Raw genomic sequence first — 10,337 nt, 5'->3', positions numbered from 1 at the left:
TTATAGATAAATAATTTGTGTTAACAAAACTTGAAACCACGAGATACACTAGATTTAGGATATCAATCCTAATACTCAGGTCTACATGAGTCCTTTAACGTACCGATGTAGACAACTACCATTTGTCCTATTGTTAGGCTTATGGGGAGGGATTATGAGGAGGGATTGCTTACTCTCTTCTATTGGTATTGCGCCAAGCATGTTCAAAACTATTTGCACCAATGGTTTATGGGTTGGAAGATTGGGACTTCTTGTACGAGGCTGAAGGGACAGCTGCCAAGGTGCAGGAAGCAGTTGAAGCATGGAAATTTGTCAGAAGAATGAAGAGTCTACGACATTGTGAGGGAACAAGAAGTCTATACGAGAACTGGAGGGCAGCCAAGAGCAAGACTGAAATTACTATAGTACCATAGTCATTGGTGAAGGAACCCTTATCAAAGAGAACCTATAAACGGAAGCAAGATCGTTCCAAATTCATTGTAACATAATTACAAGAATTCACAAACATACAAACAAGTTATGCATCTACTAACAAATTACGACATGCTTTTAAGAATAAATACATAGGAAGGAGAGACTTACCTTTGAAGAACTTTTCTTCTGTTTTTCTCTCGCTCTCGTCAAAAACTGGGACCAGCACCTCTCGTTGTCGCTACAATCATCTACTCAAATCTCTCGCTGTCGCTTAGTAAAAGAATAGTCTTCTCCAAGAACAAGCAGCAACTAAGACACCACCACTTAGTGACCTTGGAATTCTCGGAGTGAGAATTCAGGAGGTGTGGGATCTGTTGGATTTGGTAGAGGGAAGGAGAAACCACGATCGCACTCAACGACCAAGCAAGTGAGAGAAATTTGTGTGTATCATATAGACTTGTGCTTGATCGTTTAGAAAAGGTGTATAGTTGTTTAGGTAACGTGGCTTGATCATTTAGATGATCGTTTAGTGAAGCTCGCTTAAGCGCATGATCACTTAGTAAAAATAACATGATTGTTTAGACAAATATGCGTGTACACGATCATTTAGTCAACACTTAAAGCTGTCGTGTAGGCTCTCGTGAGCTAGACGATAGGCAGTGTACAACCAATGAAGTGATACTATGATTCATTTCCAAAATGAAAACAATTTTCATTTTATCCTTCAGTTATGATAACTGAATACAACTTTCCACTTTCACGAATGGTTATGGACAAAACCACCAACAATTATCTCATAATTGTTTTTAATTATAAATAAATATAATAACTAACTTATCATATTATATTTATAACCTATAGTTTGAAACCATAGTTTTTTTTCTCCTTTACTTGATATAAATCACATTTATATCATTTTCCTCCAATTAATGTATCTCATACATCATGTCAATTATATCATATATAATTGAACCAATTTAATCATATCATATATAATCAAACTCCCTCTTGTCAATTTGAACACTTCAAACTAACCCAAAAACTTATTCTCTACTTGAATCCATTGAGCTACCAAGGGGACCTTATTGACCTGTAACTTGAAGCTCCAACGATACGTGAATAGCTGACTAAACTCTTTAGCCACGAGATCCACCATCCGTTAACTGTTGGACACTCCACTAAAGACTGACAGTTGCACTCTTCTCACAACAGATATATTTCTGTGTCCATCAAATATAACCAATCAACAGTACGTAACCCTTCACAGATGCTCGTAGTTATAGCTGGGTCAATTTACCATTTTCCCCCTATAATTACGTCTAACCTCTTAAGTACCACAAATCCCTCTAATGAACAATATCTCATAGTCCTACTATGAGTGGACACCTCTTGGGCTATGAGAAGGTGTGTGGTGCCACATCGTTCAAGCCCTGGAATTAGTTCTTAAGGGAGCAATCTATTTACTTACCCCTGCTTCGGAGAAGGAGTGAATTCCATCTTGTGTAGCTGAGTTTCCAGCTCCCCAATCAGACGAATCTCCAAAGTGGTAGGTTGTAGTCGGCAATCTGGCCACTCGCACCCATGCAAATCAAAAGACCGCCCTCAAAGGCAGGAGTTCCCAACTCACTTAGGATTTAGGTCATGTTATCTATGGTCATCCTAGTGAAGTTAAGTCTCTGTCATGAATGGCATTATATAACGAGACTAAACACTATGTGGTTCGGTCTTATACAAACTCTTTTGTATAGGACACTCCCGCTCTCATGTCTCTACATGAATGGTCAGGACCAGATCATCTATAGCACGTCACAACACTTGTAACTATCTAAAAAACAAGCCGCATCCGTAGTGTCACCAGGATAAGGTTTCCCTCCTATATCCATATACTACAGACCATTTTGGTTATCACTTAAGGTATGATCCACTTGTATGTCTCCACATACATGCTTAAGTTACAACGACAATCAGGGATCTTAGTTTATTGGTTTGTGGTAAAGTAAATAAAACATCTCATGTTTCATAGACAACAATGAAGAAAATATCTCATATTTATAACATCACAAGCATTTTTTCAATACAGGTGTTTACAAACTATATGACCCAATGAGAGTTTAGAGCATCAACCTCAACAATTGGATCGAAGCAAAATTTTTACGACAAGTCGTGATGATCAAGGAAAGGATTTGGAACGGTTAAAGGAGATGAATGAGGTCTTAGCAAAAAAAAATAAATAAATAAAGAGTTAAAAGAAAAGGTATTGAGAATCTACAAAATTTAGCTAAAGAGTACAAATCCTAACTCACCGAGGCATAACGTAAAAACGTGCTTCTTCAGGAAGCTGTTACAAGCTTTGAACAACAATTATTGACATGTAGCAATGCTTGAGAATTGGTAGCAGACGACTATATTCAATTGAAGAAAAAGTATCGGGAAATATCAGCAGATTTTGCATTATGGAGAGATGAGTATAGCATATTGAGGCGCAGTTATGACAACGTTAAAATGTAGATAGAGCAAGAAGCTAAGAAGTTAAGGCATATGACAAAGAAGGCAAATCGGTTCTCAGCAGGCTACGACCTTCAGACAAGGCATCGTACCTATGCAGCCCGACAACAAAGAGTTGTCTCATTTTCTAAGGATTATAGGGCAATATCTTGGATGCTTTGGGTGCTACCACTAGAGTTTAGAGTCATTAGTTTTGGGCATGTATTTCGCATCATACTTTCGTAGGACTTTCAGATTAAAATTGGAGCCAATCCTTGATGTCTATCATTTTTTGTTAATCTTTTTTCCTTTTTTTTTTTTAATGAAAGTACTTTCTCTTTTTGTTTCTCCCTGTCTCTGGCTAATCAAATCATCATTTATTTCTCTTATAAATATGAAAAGGTTCAAAATTTAGAAAAATAGCTCGAAGTTCACCTCCTCCTCATCCTTAATAGACAAGAAGAAAGGCGAGAATAATGAATGATCAAGTTAATGAACAAGTCTAGGCTGTGCGTCAAGACGTAGAAGAGTTGAAGGAACAATTGATAAAAGATCTTAGAATTACTCACCGCTGGAAAGGGAAGAAAATGTTGTCAGAATTTCATCACAGGTTGAATTTGGTATAAATAAGACGTTAGAAGAGATTCCTACGTACCTCCCTAGGTTTACTCCCTAAATGATGTCAAGCCCGTACCTGGTGAGAATGTCATATCCTACATCATCTCCTGCACAAGATTCTAATTAGACCTTGCAGTAAGTAGTCAACATGAATGATCCTATGTCCACTCAAATTATGGAGAGTGGTAGGAAAGTTCCAGAAGATCAGGGTAGTAAAAGAAGACTAGAGTTTTTGGAGGAAAGATTAGAGCAATTAAGGTGCTGATATATACGGCGATGTTGATGCAACACAGTTATGTTTAATCTTAGATGTAGTGATCCCACCCAGGTTTAAGTCTCCGAAATTTAAAAAGTATAACGGAACCACGTGTCCAAGAAATCATCTGGTTATGTACTGTAAAAAAATGTCGACTTACGCTCATGATGATAAATTTTTTATTCATTGCATCCAAGATAGCTTAGTCGGCTCAGCCTCTCACTCATGTGTGCAGTTAGACGGTTCACAAGTGTATAAGTGGAAGGATCTCACTGATTCATTCCTAAAGAAGTACAAATATGATATTGATATGGCATCAGACCATTTAGACCTCCAGCAAATGGAGAAGAAGAGTGTTAAAACATTTAAAGAGTCTGTGAAATGATGGAGGGAGATGGCCGCACAAGTGCAGCCTCCTTTGATCGACAAAAAATTGACAACTGTGTTCATAAATACCTTTCGAGCCCCGTACTATGACATGATGATAGGGAATGCCTCAAACAACTTCTCAGACATTATAACAATTGGAGAAAGAACCGAGTTTAGTATGAAAATGGAAGAATTATTGATTTCATTTTAGAATCAAGAAAAAGGATGACTCCAAAGAAGAAGGAATGAGAGGTGCACGAGTTGAGCTCGACCGAAAAAACAGCAACACATATATTCTCATCGATTGCTGGACAAGCCTAACCATAAGAATAGAGGACAGAATTAGTTTGTTCAGTCAAATTAGAGAAATGCAAGGAATATTTGGATGCAAACCCACTTTAATCCTATACCCATGTCATATACTGAACTTTTGCCACAATTGTTAAAGAATCATCAAGTAACCATTATACCTCAAGAGCCTCTACAACCATTGTATCCTAAGTGGTACGACCCAAGCGCAAGGTGTGAATATCATGTTGGGACAGCAGGACACTCTACCGAGAATTATTATCCCTTGAAAGCTAAAGTGCAAAGTATAGTTAAGGCCGACTAGTTAAAGTTCAAGAAGACCGGGGAAGAACCAGATGTCAACCAAAACCCGCTCCCAAACCATGAAAATCCTGTTGTAAATGCTATTGACACACTTTCGAAATGTTATAAGGATAATGTTCATGATTTGACCACACCGATGGAGATTCTTTCCTAATTCTTCATGAAGCTTGATGTATATTGTCGAGAGTTGAGAGTAATAATGTGAGTAGAATGGGATGCGTTGGTAAGAAGGAATGTTTACTTCACCCTGAGATAAATGAACATTCTATAGAGAATTGTGTTCAATTCAAAAGAGAAGTACAAAAATTGATGGTTGTAGAAATTTTAATTGTAAGCCAAGCGGACATGCAGGAAGTTGAGGTTGACATGACTTCTGGCACTTCATCTTCGGAAGAAACTACAAAATGAGCATCATCTATGTGAGAACCATTAATCATCCATTATGAAGAGAAGTTGAGTATCACTCACTGTAACCAGATGCCAAAGGCAATGACTGTTGAAATACGAAGTTCTTTTGCTTACAAGAACAGTCGAGCTGTACCGTGGAGGTATGAATGCCAATTCATTATAAATAGTATTAATTTTGTAGCTGTTGGAGGAATGACTCATAGTGGGAGATGTTATACACCAAATAGTCTGAAAAATAGTTCAAAAGAAGATGAGGCCTATCAGCAAAAGGGTAAAATTGTGGAGATGACGAATGAAGATGATCTAAATGATTTGAGCGAAGTTTTTGCAAAAAAAAAAAAAAAAAAAAAAAAAAAAAACCACACTAGCTGGAAAGATGATGGATCTCAAGCCCATCTCCGAAGAAGAAATGCAAGAGTTTCTGAAGTTGATTAAACAAAGCGAATACAAAGTAATAGAGTAGTTACATCGTACTCCAGCTCGTATATCGATTTTGTCATTATTCATGCACTTTGAACCACACCGCAAGGTTCTACTTGATATCTTGAATCAAGCACATGTGGGTTTTGACATTTCTATGAATGAGCTTAGTAGTGAAATTGTGAAGAATATAACTGCTACAAATGTATACCTTTATAGATGAAGAGATCCCCCTAGAAGGTACGAGGTACACGAAGGCTTTGCATATATAAGTAAAATGTAAGGATCACCATGTAGCCCATGTCCTTGTTGATAATGGATCATCTCTGAACATAATGTCGAGATCCACTTTGATGAAACTCTCTGTAGACCCCTCTTACATGAAGCCAAGTTTCATGGTGGTTTGAGCTTTTGATGGAGCTCGTAGGAAGGTGATTGGAGATATAGAAACCACTAAAAATTGGACCAACCACTTTCAACATGGCATTTCAAGTTATGGATGTTCTGTTAACTCTTCTTATAAATGTTTGCTTGGACAACCAGGGATTTGGTAAGGGCAGTCTCATCTTCGCATCATCAAAGGGTGAATTTCAGTGTAGAGGGTGGTTAGGCCATTATTTATGAAGAGGAAGACATGTTTGTCACAAAGACTTCAACACTTCCTTATGTTGAAGTAGTAGAAGAAGCTTTTGAATGCTGGTACAGATCATTTGAAGTTGTGAATACTACTATATTTCCCATGAAAGATTTAGATATTGGTCGTTATATGTCTTGAACATCCATAATGGTTACGAAGACAATGATAAGGAGTGGATATCAGGTACATAGAGGTTTAGGAAAGCATAATTATGGAAGCCCAAAAGTGATCTCTCTTCCTAAGGCTAAAGAAAGGTTTGGATTGGGGTATAAGCTGACAGCTTCTGAATGAGAGAAGGGTCGAGTGGAAAATAGTGAAAAGAGAAGTGCACATCTTGAAGGACATGAGGTTGAACAAGGTAAAATGCATATATCTAAGCTATCTGAAACTTTCAAACTAGGGAATTACCTTTCGACGATAAGCAGTCAAGGGAATTCACCAAGGAATTTAAGGCCTTGATTGTTGTTATCTCTGAAAAAACCCATTCATCTTGCCAATTGGTTTATCCTTGTTCGTCAAAATATGAGTTGAACAATTAGAAGATCAAGAAGATGTCAAGTGTCACTAAAGGATGTCAAGCATCACAAGGGACAGTCGGTCCAGAGCTATGCTTCGACTGCATGCGGTAATAAAAACAAACACCGCATGCAAACCTATGATCGAAAGATGCAACTGAGAAACGTGAGAGCGGAGGATTGCAACACGTGTACAACTAACGGTTGTGCAGAATTGATGGTCTGATTGCATAACAGAAGGAATAATATCCCTCCATCTGCATAATTACCATAACCATCAAGTGGGGACCACAAGGCCGGAGTCAAGGATCTACTCCTATAAATACCCCATTGATTTCAGAGAAAAGTATGCTACTTGATACGGGGCTAGGTGCTGAAAAATTTTAGAGAGAAAAGGTTGAGCTGAGTGCTGAAGAGAAGAAATACAAGAAGAGAATGAGATAAGGCTGAAAGGTTAATCTCAGATCCGACCTGCCATATACCCAATCGAAGCTCTGTGCAGAGACCCCTGCTACCGGTGGAGCAAGCCTGAGAGGGAAGCTCTTCCTACCATCGAAACCATCCGAACCGGCAAGTAGATCTCCATCGAATCTGTGCCAAGACATTAGCACTCGTTTGTATTTGTTCTATCTCTCTTTCATTGTATTCCATATTTTCTTTACCTCTTCATTCACATATCATGTATCAAACGCTTAGTAGAAATATTAAATGTTTCAATAGATTCCATCTACCATTTTCTGTCTATTTCCATTCACCCGTTAGTCATTTTCTTCATGATGTTTTCTTTATCTCCTGATGAGCAATACGAATCACCAAGAACTTAATAGCCTGAAAAAAGCAACGCAGGCTATTACTAATGCCTCCGTGGCAGGAGGTTTTATGGACAAGACATACACGGAGGCCAAAGTCATCCTTGACCGCTTCTCGCGAAATATGGTTGACTGGATAGATGACGGATATGGAGGCGACTTCGATCGGCGCATGGACACCATTGATTTGGGCAAGCAGGATTAAAATTCTTGTAGGGAAAGCGATTGCGGTAACCTTGAGAACTTCTTTCAGTCGGCCTTCACATCATGTTTACTTGCTTTCTTTACAGCTTTCTTTTACCATTTGTTTCATGTTATGATTGTTATTTAGTAGGATTAGTCTTTAATGCTCTAGAAGTTGCAAGTCGCATATGTTTCCTTAGGTTACATGTAGTAGCGCTGGGCACATGTTTTTGTGAATGTTGGATAAACCACCACAAGATCTTTTCAACTTGAGTTAGGAAGAGAGGAAAATAAACTGGCATATAACGAGAGGATAGATGTAGTAAGTAGAAAGAAAAGGGAGATATGCATCTAATACACCCAAATACATTGCGGTGTGGGGTGTGTTGCGCACATATGCATGCTTTGCCTGGCCTTAGTTAAATGCACTATGTTGAGGCATCCTCCAGAAATGTATTTTGTTAAGCGGTGTGCTGCGAGGATGTATGCGTGTTGCCTTTCCTCAGCAAAAATGTATCTGCGTTTATTGAAAGCATGATATGCACTGCAAATCATGCACCCTTTTGAATCAAATTTTGTAACTTAACCAAATTCTTTGACTCTTGTACAGGCATTAGAAATTTTTTTTGTAATGCGATCATTTGTAATATATTCGCATACTTTGTTAATAGTCAATACAATCAAAGTACATAATTCACTCTACTCTTTGCTTGTGCCTCTTTCTTTATCTTCCTTTGTTAATCTTTGCTATATTTTTACACTTGTATTCTTACGATCTTCATTGCGTTGCTATGATGTATTATGTGTTACACTTAGAAGCATTTGCCATACTTAGTAAATTCTGACTAACACTTAGTTAATTCTTAGTTGCAAGTACTTTACCTTTTATCTTTCAAAGTTCTGCTCAAACCTTCTTTTTGAAATTTTCTCCTAAGTGTTTGTCTAGTCTATCCAAACAATGTAATGAGGACCTTGCTCGTCTTTAAATTTGGGGGTGGAGAAGGTTTGAGCAGATGGGATCAGGAATATGCAATATTTAAGAAAATGCGTCCATTTTTATATCGATAAAAATTTTTTTTGCAAAACTCCAATGTCAGCGCAAGGGAAAATTTCAAAACTATTCCCAACCTGATAAGAGTTTAGTTGTGAAAGGAGCCTGCTCGTAGTTGGATGCTCGTATGACACCCGTAGGAGCAAGCCAAAACGAAGGTGGGTTTCCAAGAACAACGTAGTATAAACCAAAAAGATAAAAGGAATGCAAAAGACGACTCCTCTAATTATCATGAGTTAAAAGTTGAAATTTGCATACAACCATAATTGGATGTTCGCATGACACCCATAGGGACAAGCCAAAATGAAGAGTGTAATCATAAAAAACTGTCTCTAAGTGAATAAATGACGCAAAATTTTACTCACCGCATATAGATACATCAAGTTGTTTTGATAAAGAAGAGATAAGCATTCTATTTTGAAAACTAGAAAAGTGTCTTTGAGTAGAATTTTGTTACATAGAAGAATAAAGTAAAGCTTGCTAAGAATTAGCAAGGATAGAAGGAAAGTGCGATGTCAGGTAATGTGCCTAAGTGTAACAGTCGAAGCAACCAATCATCGCAGAAATATAGGATAGGAATGGAGCATGATTTCCTTGGTAGAAGATATGCTTGAGGACAAGCATATATCTAAATTTGGGGGTGTGATAACTTGTAAAAATACAAGTTATTTATGCCACCTTATCTAGATATTGTGGCCAAAAGTTAGTAATTATGCGCCAGTTGTATGAAAATTAGCCTAGTATGACAATAATTATAAATGTTTGCAATTACACCCACTAGCGCCAAAAAGATGGAAGACAAGCCAAACTTTACTCTGTTTTATAGAAGACCAAGTCACCGCTTGTGCTCAAGGCCCATTAGAAACTAATCAACGCATCTATGTTACAATTGCGTCAGTCGATCAACCATGAAGAGACGATTGCCGAAGTGACGGTGCAAGGCGACAGTCGGTCCAGAGCTATGCTTCGACTGCATGTGGTAATAAAAACAAACACCGCATGCGAACCTATGATCGAAAGATGCAACTGAGCAACGCGAGAGCGGAGGATTGCGACACGTGTACAACTAACGGTTGTGCAGAATTGATGGTCTGATTGCATAACAGAAGGAATAATATCCCTCCATCTGCGGAATTACCATAACCATCAAGTGGAGACCACAAGGTCGAAGTCAAGGATCTACTCTTATAAATACCCCATTGATTTCAGAGAAAAGTATGCTACTAGATACGGGGCTAAGTGCTGTAAGATTTTAGAGAGAAAAGATTGAGCTGAGTGCTGAAGAGAAGAAATCCGGGAAGAGAACGAGATAAGGCCGAAAGGTGAATCTCAGATCTGACCTGTCATATACCCAATCAAAGCTCTATGCAAAGACCCCTACTACCAGTGGAGCAAGCCTGAGAGGGAAGCTCTTCCTGCCATCGAAACCATCCGATCTGGCAAGCAGATCTCCATCGAATCTATGCCAAGACATTGCACACGTTTGTATCTGTTCTATCTCTCTTTCATTGTATTCCATATTTTCTTTACCTCATCATTCACAAATCATGTATCAAATGCT

This window comes from Benincasa hispida, chromosome 8 (assembly GCF_027475165.1).
Source record: "Benincasa hispida cultivar pf3 chromosome 8, pf3_genome.v1.1, whole genome shotgun sequence".
Classification (NCBI taxonomy): domain Eukaryota; kingdom Viridiplantae; phylum Streptophyta; class Magnoliopsida; order Cucurbitales; family Cucurbitaceae; genus Benincasa; species Benincasa hispida.
Note: the sequence above shows the minus strand (reverse complement) of the source record.